Genomic DNA, 12,197 nt, shown 5'->3' with positions numbered 1-12,197 from the left:
CACCTTTCCTAAATTCTGTTCTTTGTTTATGAAGAATTATAGTTCCAGAGCTCATGGATCTAAAAAACCATAATAGGATGGTTCTGATTTTACACCAAAAAAGTATTTCTAGATACTCCTGTTAGCTTGTACACCTTCCTTTATTGACCCACCCAACAAACTCTAGTATCATTTATTCCTTCTATATCATTATCTGCTATAGAACATATAATCCCTTCCATAGCCACCTTTCTTTCATCATTTACCCTAGATTACTGTGTACAGCTAAATAAGTTGGCCATGTTCAAGGACATGGGGCAAGAAGTTATATGGATCCATGCATCAACCTAGTGCTGCATCTACCCAGAAGAGGTTGCCTTTTTTCAAATTCACATAAAAGTGGTGCATGGGCTAGCAGCTGCCCTGCCTTTTCACAATGTTTTTTCTTCTTACTAGAAAGAATAACATACACAGATCCAAAAATAGGAAGTCATACATAACTTGTCCCCTTTCATCTCATAACCTTGATCCTTCTTAGGTCTTCTAAAGAGTAGAAATGTTGTGGGGCACTTGGGTAGCTCAGTTGATTAAGCGTCTGACTTTGGCTCAGGTCATGATATCACAGTTTGTGATTTTGAGCCCTGCATTGGGCTCTATGATGATAGCTCAGAGCCTGGAACCTGCTTCTGATTCTGTGTCTCCCTATCTCTCTACTCCTCCCCTGTTCATGCTCTGTCTCTCTCTCAAAAATAAACAAACATACAAAAAAATTTTTAAAAAGAGTAGAAATGTTGTAAATCTATTTCTGTATCTATGCATTAACCACAATAAAGACAAATCAGAGGTGAGATAGTAACAACAATCTTCCTACTTAATAATTAGCAGATTCTACGGTATGTTGTGACTTTTGATAAGGATTTCTAAATTTTTTATTTGATTCCATTTCCTCATATGTGAAATTAGAGACTTCACTCATTGGGTAGTTGGAAGTTGGGAGAATCTCAAGAGATAATATACAGGGAATATTTTGTAAAATCATACAATGATGCAAACATAAAATGGCATTAATATCATAAATATGATTACTATTAAAGTTTACTGTTGACAAAGAGACAAGTGCTTAAGACTATGAGAATAAATCATGTCTCTGACTTCAAAGACGTTACAAATCAGTGAAGGACCTAAGACAATTCTGTACAAATAATTTACCATAGATTAGAGTGGAATATTAAGTTCCAACTGGGTTGAGTGAACAGTAGAAGCAAAAATAGAATCATTTAATTGGCATAGTCCAAGAAAGCTCATGGAAGGTAGAAGGTAAACTATACTTTAAAAGATGGTTACAAGTTGAGTAGAAGGGAAAGCCTGACAAATGCTACTTTTTTTACTGTTTATTTATTTTGAGAGAGAGAGCATGTGTGCGTGTGTGTGTGAGAGCTGGGGTGGGGCAGAGAGGCAGAAAGTGAATCTCAAGCAGGCTCTGTGCTGTCAGTGCAGAGCCCGATATGGGACTCCATCCCACAACCCTGGGATCATGACCTGAGCTGAAATCAAGAGTAGGACATTCAACTGAGTCCCCCAAAATGTAGCTTTTAATTAATACTCCTTTTTTAAGTTCTTCTTCTAAGGAGTGTTGCAAATTTTAAGAAACTTCTAATACTCCCAGGCAAAGCCATTAGAAGTATAGCATAATGAAAGAATTAATAATAGGCAGACCAGGATTAATAAGAGAAAGGCCATTGGGGGAAATGAAAGGTCACATTAGCTTAGAACTTCATTTTTTGTGTAAGAGTGCCCGTTGCCTTGTCATTTCCACCTTGCTCATGGTAAAGGGTTCATTTAAAAGTTCGGCCTAAATATAATCAGATGGTAAAAGAGATATTTTCTAAGTGCATACATGCCTTTGGGCATGGAATACAGAGATCTGTCTCCCAATTTTAAGTCCTCTTTGAGAGGGGCTCTCCTCAGGGAAATACTCTGTGGAGGGATTCTTTTTCTCGTGCAGTTTTCAATTTATGCCTCAGGTCAATTTATGCTCATGTTTATGAGGTTTAACTTGAATACTGGCTTGTTAAACTCAGGCTTTCTACCATCAGAACCAATTCATGTAATTTAGGCCAAAAATAAAACAAAACATCTTTCCATTCATGTAGGCACAGAGAATACTGAAGAATTTGAAAATTTCCTATTAACCCCCCAAAATTCACATAACACAAGTTAGACTGCAACATTTCTCTGCCCATATTTTTAGGGGCATATAATATAATTTATGGCAGGTGAATTTTTGGTTAAACCAATGATTACCCTTCAAAGGAAAGCAGGAAGGAAACACAAGAACACAGTTAGTCTTTTCACTGTAGCCCTCTTGTTCTTTCTGAAAGTTCTCCTGTAATTGGTCACCTGATGGCTCATGACAACTTCTGAAAGAATAAATATCAAAAATATATGTTGAATAAATGAATGAATGGATGAATAAATTGATAAAGCGGAGATAAAATTATGGGAGCACTTAAACCTAAAGGCTTATAGTTACCAAATCAAACTTTCATTAGCATTGGCAACAACAGCAGTGGACCCATCATTTGTTGAGTGCTTTGTGTATGCCAGGTGCTCATATATTTGCACTCAGTAATGAATATTCATCACAACAACCCCTTTTGGTAAGTTCCATTATTATGTCTATTTTATAGATGGAGAAACTGAGGCTCAGTGACATGTCAGAGGTCACACGGCATCAAAAAAGCCAGACTAGAATCCAGAACCAAATCTATCAAATTCCAGAGCTGAACTATTAATATCTTTAGAATTTCTTTCTATCCCTACTATGCCTTCAGGCTTCACAGTTAGATTTCTGTAGGTGGACAAAAAAGTGACAGAAGAGGATGTGAACTGTTGGGGATGGGATGGAGCTTATGTGTAGGAACTTGAATTGTAAACTTGGGTAAATATATAAGATAATTAGATTATATAGAATGGAAGCAAACTATAATTTTGTGCACATTTTCTGTACAACATGTTACACTGTTAGCTTCAACCCAGTTTTGAATTATATTTTTTCCAGCTTCTTCGGGTATGGTTGCCATCAGTAATAATCATAGCTACAATTTTTAATAAATTCACAGACTCCACGGGGGCCTACACTCTAATACTGTTTAGTAAGAAGGAAAAGTGCCTGGAGATCATGGCCCAACCATCCCCACAGTCACATGGTTATATCACTTGGTAGCCTACATTATCCCTTCTCTGTGCAGTGGGGACATCTCTTGTCACAAATAAACTATTTCTAGGCAGTAAAAGAAACTTCAATCATTTATCTTGGTACTATCTTGTAGGTCTATGTTCTAGAGGCTTCAGTCTAATACTTTCATTCAGTGCTTACTTCCTTGATCTACTCACTTTATTTATCCACAAACAACTGAAGCAGGTGTTTTTCTAGTGAAAGGAAGCTCATATCCAGAGTTCAACTAAATTAACTTGGAATGTTATCTAACCAACTGAGCTTCTGTTTTCTTGGCAGTAAAACAAAATAGAATATAACAAATTAAAAACAGAGGGGGTATCTGTCTAAATGTTTTTATTCCATTTTGAAGAGATTACATCAAAACTATAGGAAGACAATATGAAAGTGTTAGCTGTTGCATTAAGGAGACATAGACACTCTCAGGAAAGGAAGACTTTTATTAACTATTTTCCAAAATTCTATGGGACTGGGTGACAAGACATTTCTGTTTTTCCTGGAATCATTTTCTCCCATTGCCTGTAGTCAAGCAATACCAAAACAGTGACTCAGCTCACTACCAGATGATTTGATATAAGCATGTGGAATAGTGCCTGCAGTTTGCCGTAATGCTAAAATGTATTTTCTTCCTTAACTCTTAATTTTTTTAAGTGCTGTTTTATTTTAAGTTACAGGGTACAACACAGTATTTCTATTATAGCTGAATTCACTGCCTCTACTAAACATTTCTAGACAGAGCAGGTAAGAGAATAAGATAGGTACAGGGAAAAAGACTATTTAAGGCTGGAGATCTTGGAAAATGGAAAAAATAGTTAAGCATTTTTCCATAAAAAGATTATTTATTTTCCCGTAAGTCATTGTCAATTTATTGTCATAAATTACTGAGTTTACCTGTATCCTCATCAACAAAATGCCATTGTTATTTCCATTATTGTTAACAAATACCTAATTACAAACCAGGTTATTTACCCCACATAATTGTATTTATCAGCCAATTTTAGAGATAAAGAATTATGTGCTAACAAACCAGCATGTAAAAATAGATCTGTCTGACTTTGAAGCCTGAGTTCATTTTTTTGTGCTGTACTTACGTACTAAACATACTACTGTTTATAATAATTTGTGAGAAGACTTCATTATGAAATTATTAGTATTTGGTTAATTATATAATGTTCAGTTTGCTACATTCCTAAGGATGAATATTTTCTTATTCTTCAGGATTCAATTTTGATAGGAGTATATTTCAGAAATTATACTATATATGGGGGAAAGATGGCTATTATACAAAAATCTGATTTACAAACCTTTGAGTTAAGAGATATACATTTATCATTGAATTTATTTTTCTATGATATATCAACATGCAAAATGAAGGTTTTGTCTTTTAAAGATGTGTTGCCTGGTGGGGTGCCTGTGTAGCTCAGTCGGTTGAGCCTCCGACTTCAGCTCAGGTCATGATCTCACGGCATGTGGGTTCAAGCCCCGCGTCACTGTCTGTGCTGACAGCTCAAAGCCTAGAGCCTGCTTTGAATTCTGTCTTTCCCTCTCTCTGTGCCCCTCCCCTGCTCATACTCTGTGTCTCTCTCTCAAAAATAAACATTAAAAAAAATTTTAAGATGTGTTGCCTGGTGAGAATTTCATAGGTCTTGGAATAATGCAATCTTGCCCTTGCCTGAAAGTATCTCTGTAGTTATATCAGAATGAAATAGAAAAAAAATAGATTTATTTCATGAACAATACATGTTTCATCAAAAGAACAAAGACAAAGAGCTCTAACTGCTGGTTTTTCTGCTTCTCTGAGATGTTTAAGATGGTCAGAGGATGACAGGTTCTGATATTCTCATTCTGAATTTTAACCTTCTGACATATTCTTACACCATACCACACTCCAGACATTCGAGGAATATAGGTTAGAGAAGTGACATTTATTGATTGCCCTCTATATGGAAGAGAGCTAAACTTTTATGTATATTACCTTGTATGATCCTCACAAGATCTGTTATCAGTTTATAGAAAAACATTATGGCATACCTCGCCACCAAAACTTAAAGACAAGGAAAATAAGATTGTCCGCTTCATTATTACATCAACACATAATGAGATCTGCAATAACATTTTAAAGAAATGATATGGGTTCTGTGCCAGCAAGACTTGATTTTGGCAAGAATGAAAGTGTCTGCATATTCTCCAGAAAGAAAGAGTGATGGTCATTCACGTGAGAAGAAAGAGTCACAGGGATTAATTTGGCAATGATTCTCTGGATATACACTAGAAGGGAAGGATCCTTACAAAACAAGCACAGCTATCCTCATCCCAATGGCAAGGCCTTCCCTGCAAGGAAGATGGATAACAAGATTCTAGCCAAAGAAATCCAAATGCTCCAGTCTCAAAGGAATGTCTCAGGATGTCTTATCCTGTTGCTGTTCAGCAAGTAATTAACCTACCTGCCTTTGTTCAGGGTTAGCGTTCTACAAACAACCTTCAGTTAGGACTTGACTTTCCAGACTTGTCTTCTGGAGGGTGGAAAACAGGCTGTTTGTGGAATCCTTGAAGATTCCCATCTCTGGGGCAGAATTTTACTTTTTAATTACAAATCAGTATGCTGGCATTCTGATTGTGGACCGGTTTGCCAAGCTTGTCTACAGAGAGAAAACGGACTAGACAGAAAGACATGCCTTCCAGTGCATGGGAGGGTTAGATCCACATGGGAAATTGACAACTCATCATTGTGACTCTATACATCAATCTTATATCCTGGTTCATGTGAATGCATTTCTAAAAGGGATGTGGTCACTACGAATTGCATTCTGAGACAACAACCTGCAAGCTAAGCCTTAGACTTTGGTATTTTCACTGAGAGTTTCCTGTGACTGCCATAACAGATTACCACAAACTTGGTGGCTTAAAACAACTATTTATTCTCCTACGGTTCCAGAGGTCAAAAGTCTGGAATCGGTTTCACTGTGACAAAGTCAAGATGTCATCAGAGTCATGCTCCCTCGGGGGCTCTAGGGAGGAATCTGTTTTTTCACTTTTTCCACCTTCCAGAGCTCCATTCTTTGCATGTTTTGACTCTTGGCCCCTTTCTCCATCTTCAAAGCCAGTGGGGCAGCTTCCTGATTCAGTGGTCACATTGCCTTATTTTTTTGTGTTAAATTTCCCTCTGCCTCCCTCTTATAAGAACTCTTATGATGTCATTTATGTCCCTCCCAGAAAATCTCCTTACCTCAAGATATTTAATTGAATAACACCTCTTTTTACATGTAAGATAATATTTACAAATTCCAGGTATTCCCAAAACCTGGATGTCTTTGGGGGCCATTATTCAGTCTACCACATCATCTTTCAATGACTTTTCAAGCATACACCTTTGTGTGTTTGTTGGATGGATACTTAACCATTTCCTTAGAAATTCTACAACCATTATGTACCAATCAGGGTTCCATCAAAAAATAGAATTCACCCCAGATGGTTCAAATGAATATACAGAGGACAAGATTAAGGGAATAAACAAGGCATGTGAGGTACTCAGAGATTAGCAACAGTGGGAAGCCTTAACTTGACTTCCTCAGGTTGTTAGGCACAAAGAGAAAGTATTACTGATGTAGGGTGAGAATAGGAACCATGAGAAGAATCCGCCTGGCAAGAGCTGTAGTCATGACAGGACATAGCCACTTCTAGAACTTGGTGTCAAAGTAGTGAGGGAGTGAGGACTAAATATCTGGACTTCTCTGCCCTGCCTCTGGTACCTCCCATTGGCCAATCCCAACCTGCTGTCAGGCAGCAGGGGGCTTCAGGGAAAGCAGTCACAGGAATCAGTCTCTGAGGCAAAGGGAAGGAAAGAAAAAGTTGGAACCTGGATACAGACTTGGAAGGTGGGGAAGGACACATATTATCCCTATATTACCTGTAAAAAAAATGAGTTTCAGAAAAATGAGGAATTCAACCAAAGTAACATAATATGTAGTTGACCTAAAATTTGATACTCCACCTGTCTGAGACTCGAAAATTGTTTTGCTCTCACATTTCTCAAATTTCTCTCACAGCTTGCTACTTTATAGCATTCAGAGTTTAAGTTTGCCTCATTTTGTATATCTGCCTATGAATTGCTTAACAACAGTCAAGCGGTGAGGAAGTCATTTCTGATTTTCATAACCATTCAATATACAAAATTATATTATCTTCTCATTTATAATCTCAAATTGGTTTGAGTGTCCCTCCCACTGTGTCTCTCCTCCAGCATTGCTTCTCTGGCTGGAAGAAAAATAAAATGTCCTTGATTGTGCTCAATTATTCATCCTCACAGCAAACTTGGAATCAAGAATAATTAAATTCAATATTTCCCACCCCTAATTCTATGCTCGAAATAGTTTTAGGTTTCTTCTGGGATGGGTCTCAGTTTCTAAGAATGTTCTTGCACACTCACCCGTATGAGAATATTGATTTATAGGTAAAGTTTACAAACAGATCCATTATCCATTAAGTCCCTGCCTGATTTCCAGACTTTACATTTCTCCAGAAAAGTCACTTTAACCTGGAGCTTTTTCCAGGCAGAGTTGATGCAATGGGCATGATCTCCTTCAGAGCACTGCCCTCTTCTTGTTTCAACTGAACTCACTTCTGATCCGCTCACTGGAGCACCCTCCCGCCCAACTTTCCAGGGATATCCTTGGCTCAGGACTGCTGCCTTATACATCCCTACTCATCACCGTTCCAGAAAGTCTGTGTTGGGCGGCACTGTATCTAATTTCCACTTCGGAAATTAGAGCCTGGCTCCAAATCCCATGCACCGTTAACCAAACACCTTCCCCTTTGCCCTTCTCTCGACACTGCCTTGCAGCCGGAAACTCCCAGAAGAGAAGCGGAGAGGAGCAATCAATAGCGTCTCTAAACAGAAGATGCCATTGGCAAGGAGGTAGCACTCAGCCACCACAGTGAACCGCAGGCCTCTGATTAAGACACCCGCGCGAGCCTGATTGATCTGCCTGTCCGCACTGCATGTAAACCAGCCACCTACCCTCCCTCTCTGTGCTGCTTCACCCCTCACAGAACCAAGAGCCCTTGAAAAGGAAAGTGGTGCTCCAGTCTATGAGAGCTTAAAAGGAATTCTGACAGCTGATTGTTCTCCTTGAACTCGGATTCTGTAATCAATTAGGAGAGGTTTTCTAAAAATGGCAACTGGAAATGAAAAATCCCCATTAGGCCACACTAACCAAGCTCCTTGTAGCCTTCCTCATTACAGAGAGTCAGCTCCCTAAGGTCTGTTTGTGCAACTTGATGCGGTCCAGCTTTAGACCGTGCTGGTGTTTTCCAGACACCAGGGACCTATAGGTCACAGTCAGATGAGGCTCACAGCATTTTACATACAGCCAAATTCTGTAATGTGAAACTGGACTATAGCTCTGGTGAATTTACTTAGGACTTCCCCAACACAGGAAATGTTCAAGGTAATTTCATTTTCTGAGGGTCCAGGTGTATTTTCAATATGTACATAGATATGTAATACCTAACAAATACATAATGTGTACACACATAAATGGCAAAGCATGGTTTACAAAGTCATAAAAGCTTATAATATGTGAACAGGCTATATATTTTTATTTTATGTATGATATTATGTAGAGTACCTATGTTTATTATATATTTATAACCTATTTATATAGTATATATTATGCTGATTTGTATTATGACAGTACAATATTATGCTTACTGTATGTCAGATCATGGGATCAGCCACTATGAGAGGGAAAGGTAATAACTGGCATTTACATCCTAACATGTCCAAACATTTTTATATATCATTAAATTTCCCTAAAGCTCTGCAGTGTGACTATCATTAGTCCCATTTTACAGAAGAAATTAAAACTTACAGAAGTCAAGTAACTTGTCCTAGTTTGTGCCACTAGTGAATAGCAGAGCTGGGTTAGAACCATATGATTTATTCATTGACAGGGAGACAAAGAAGAATGGCCATGGTTCCTGCTATCCAATAATTTATAATAATACTGTGGAAATAATTATCTATAGGTAAGAGGTCAGGTGATATAATACAGGAGCACATAGAAAATGTCCTGGATGGTAAAACTGACTAATTCCAAAAAGAATAGTATAAACAATAAGTACTTGGAGTTCAGCAGAGAGAGGGAGAGGGAGAGTGAGAGAGAGCGAGCTTTCTTTTTTTCAGTTGCTTGCAGCCATTCTGTCTGAAATCCTTTTCCCCATTTGCTTCCTTCCTAGGTGTTTATACACACCACAAACCTCTGGGCAATTGTTCTTCCCATCATCTTGTTATTTACTCGAGTTTATTATACACTTGGCCTCTGATGGTTCCTAAGAACTCAATACTTCCAACTTACCACAGACCATATTTTCTTTCATTTCATTGAACTCTTTCCAACAGTCCTATCTTTCTGGAGCCGTGCCTCTTCACCAAGCAAAGGAGCACATCGGTTCAAATGAAGCTAGAAGTTGCCTGCAAGAAACCCCCTAAGTTCTACTTCACCCTTCTGCACGTCATGAGTGGGGTATTTAATCACAAAAATGTTTCTCAAGGAGAGCAGAGCTAAGAGTGCAGAAGCTTTGCCAATCAGTGATAGATAAAAGGCATGGTCGGAGGAAATAGCTTTAGAAAGAGGAGGAGACACTGAAACTTGACAATAGTCTGTAGAGAGTTTGAGAAGCCCTTCATTCATTTAAATCATGGCTATTTTTTAAAGGAGTACTTCAGTTAGCTGCTGGCTTCATTCTAGAAGGATATCTAGCTCCTACACTGGTTAGGATGGAAATCAATTCAGTAATACCTGTCTTACAAAAGAAAGGAAGAGGGGTGTTTGGGTGGCTCATTCAGTTAAACATCTGACTTCAGCTCAGATCTTATGATCTGATGGTTCCTGGGTTCGAGCCCCACATTGGGCTCTGTGCTGACAGCTCAGAGCCTGGAGCCTACTTCAGATTCTGTGTTTCCCTTTCTGTCTGCCCCTCCCCCATTCATAGTCTGTCTCTCAAAAATGAATAAACGTTAGAAAGAAAAAAAGAAAAGAAAGAAAGAAAGAAGATAGAAAATAAAATCTTCTTATAATAAAAAAGATGATCTTACTATATTTCTGTTATTAAAAATTTATTTACACCCTATCTTCTTTAAAAAAGGGTTTCAGCATTTTTTATTATAAACATGTAAATCCACCAATGTAAGGATGTGTAGATATTATGATTGAACATTAAATATAGCTCTGAGTTTCCTAGTAGCCAAAGAAAAGGGCAAAAAGTATACAGAGATTTACACTGTCATTATTTGATAATGAAGGAGCCAATATCTTCATGAATGACTAACTTTTTGCTGCTTCTGTATTATAAGGCACTTACTATGTGAAAAAATGCTCTTCATCTCTAATTTAATCATAATAATAGTCAGCACTAACTAGTACTTATTCTGTGCCAAGCACTGTTTTAAGTGAATATTAAACCAATTTAATATTCATAATAACTTTGGATATAGGTACAATTGTTATCCTTATTTTACAGATGAGTAAATCAAAGTACAGAGGGTTAAGTGATTTGTCCAAGGCCACATCACTAGTAAGTAGTATTACTTGAACTCCTCAAACCTAAGCCTGGTTCCAGGATTCAAACTCTTAACCATGAGACTATATTGGAGCTCATTTTAATCTTCTATAGTGGAGTACTAGAAGGAAGAGGATGGAGTTATCAAATGAGGATCACTGAGACAAGAATTTTCAGACTTTGGGTTCAAATCTAGTACTAATCAGTTCCAAAGCTTACACCTGTTCCACTGAACTCCACTGTGGTCCCCAGAAGGGTGGTAACTCATGTGTCTTTATGCATAGAGTAGTCAATAATTTAGATTATGTGCTCTACAGGTGCTCTTGTATTGACTCTTGATAAACATTAAAGTTATGGCATGAAAACTTCACTAAATAAAGACATATTTTCTAATGATCTAATTTGATTCCAAGAATTTCCTTAGTCCTGAAGAAATAATTGAAAAGAAAATCCCTTATAAGCTTTTGAGACATTTTTTTTTCTTACTCTTTTGGTAGAAACTGGTTATTAGCTGGGAAAGGAAGACTCACATACTGTGACTGAGGAGACAGATAAAATATTCACATTCTCTCATAAAGAATTGAGGATTTTGATCTGAAGTTCTAAGAGGATATCAGAATGCACAGCTGAGCTACAAAGTGACCTACAAGGAAATCAGATTAATTAGAACAAGTAGGTACTTTGGACAAAGATATTTGCTACTCACCAAAACTCTATGTACTATCCATAGGTTTCCAAGTTTCTCTCAGTTAAATGAGGCCATATGATAAGTTCTGGCCACTGGCACATGAGCAGGAATGATATATATCACTTTCAGGCCAGAGCAGAGAAGAGCCGATGGTGTGTTTTTTCTTTTGCTTTGGCAATGCTGGTGGCTCATGTTCAGATGATGAAAATACAAGCTGTCTGAGAATCCCATTATCCTGAGTCTTTAGCAGGTATGTGGAAAACAGTTCCCTACCAAACCATGTTGGACATGTAGAATGAGACAGAAAATAACCTTTGTTGTTGTTGTTAGATCCTCGATATTTCAAAGTTAATTTGTTTTTGCAGCAAAGCCTACTGTATCCTGACTTAATATAGCACTTCAACACTCCACAGGGAGGGACTGCATCCTGGAATTTCCTAAAAACATACATTTTATTATAAAGACATATTTAACTTTCTATCAATATCATTCATTTCTACATTTGATATTCCATTCTTAAAATAGAGCATTGTTTTCAAAATGAATAAATGTACCTGATTTTCAAACCTTGGGCTTTTATTTGCCACACTTTGCTTTTTGTCCTCTAGTCATGGTTATTTTATGTATTGACTGCCTGTATTTATGATAAATCTTTCTTTAAAAATCAAGTTACTAGGCTTTTTTTTCCCCCTACCAAATCTAGTCATTTGTTGTTCTGCCATTTTATTTTTT

This window comes from Lynx canadensis, chromosome B3 (genome assembly GCF_007474595.2).
Source record: "Lynx canadensis isolate LIC74 chromosome B3, mLynCan4.pri.v2, whole genome shotgun sequence".
NCBI classification, from domain to species: Eukaryota; Metazoa; Chordata; class Mammalia; order Carnivora; family Felidae; genus Lynx; species Lynx canadensis.
The sequence above is the reverse complement of the archived record's forward strand: the minus strand, read 5'-3'. Positions refer to the sequence as shown.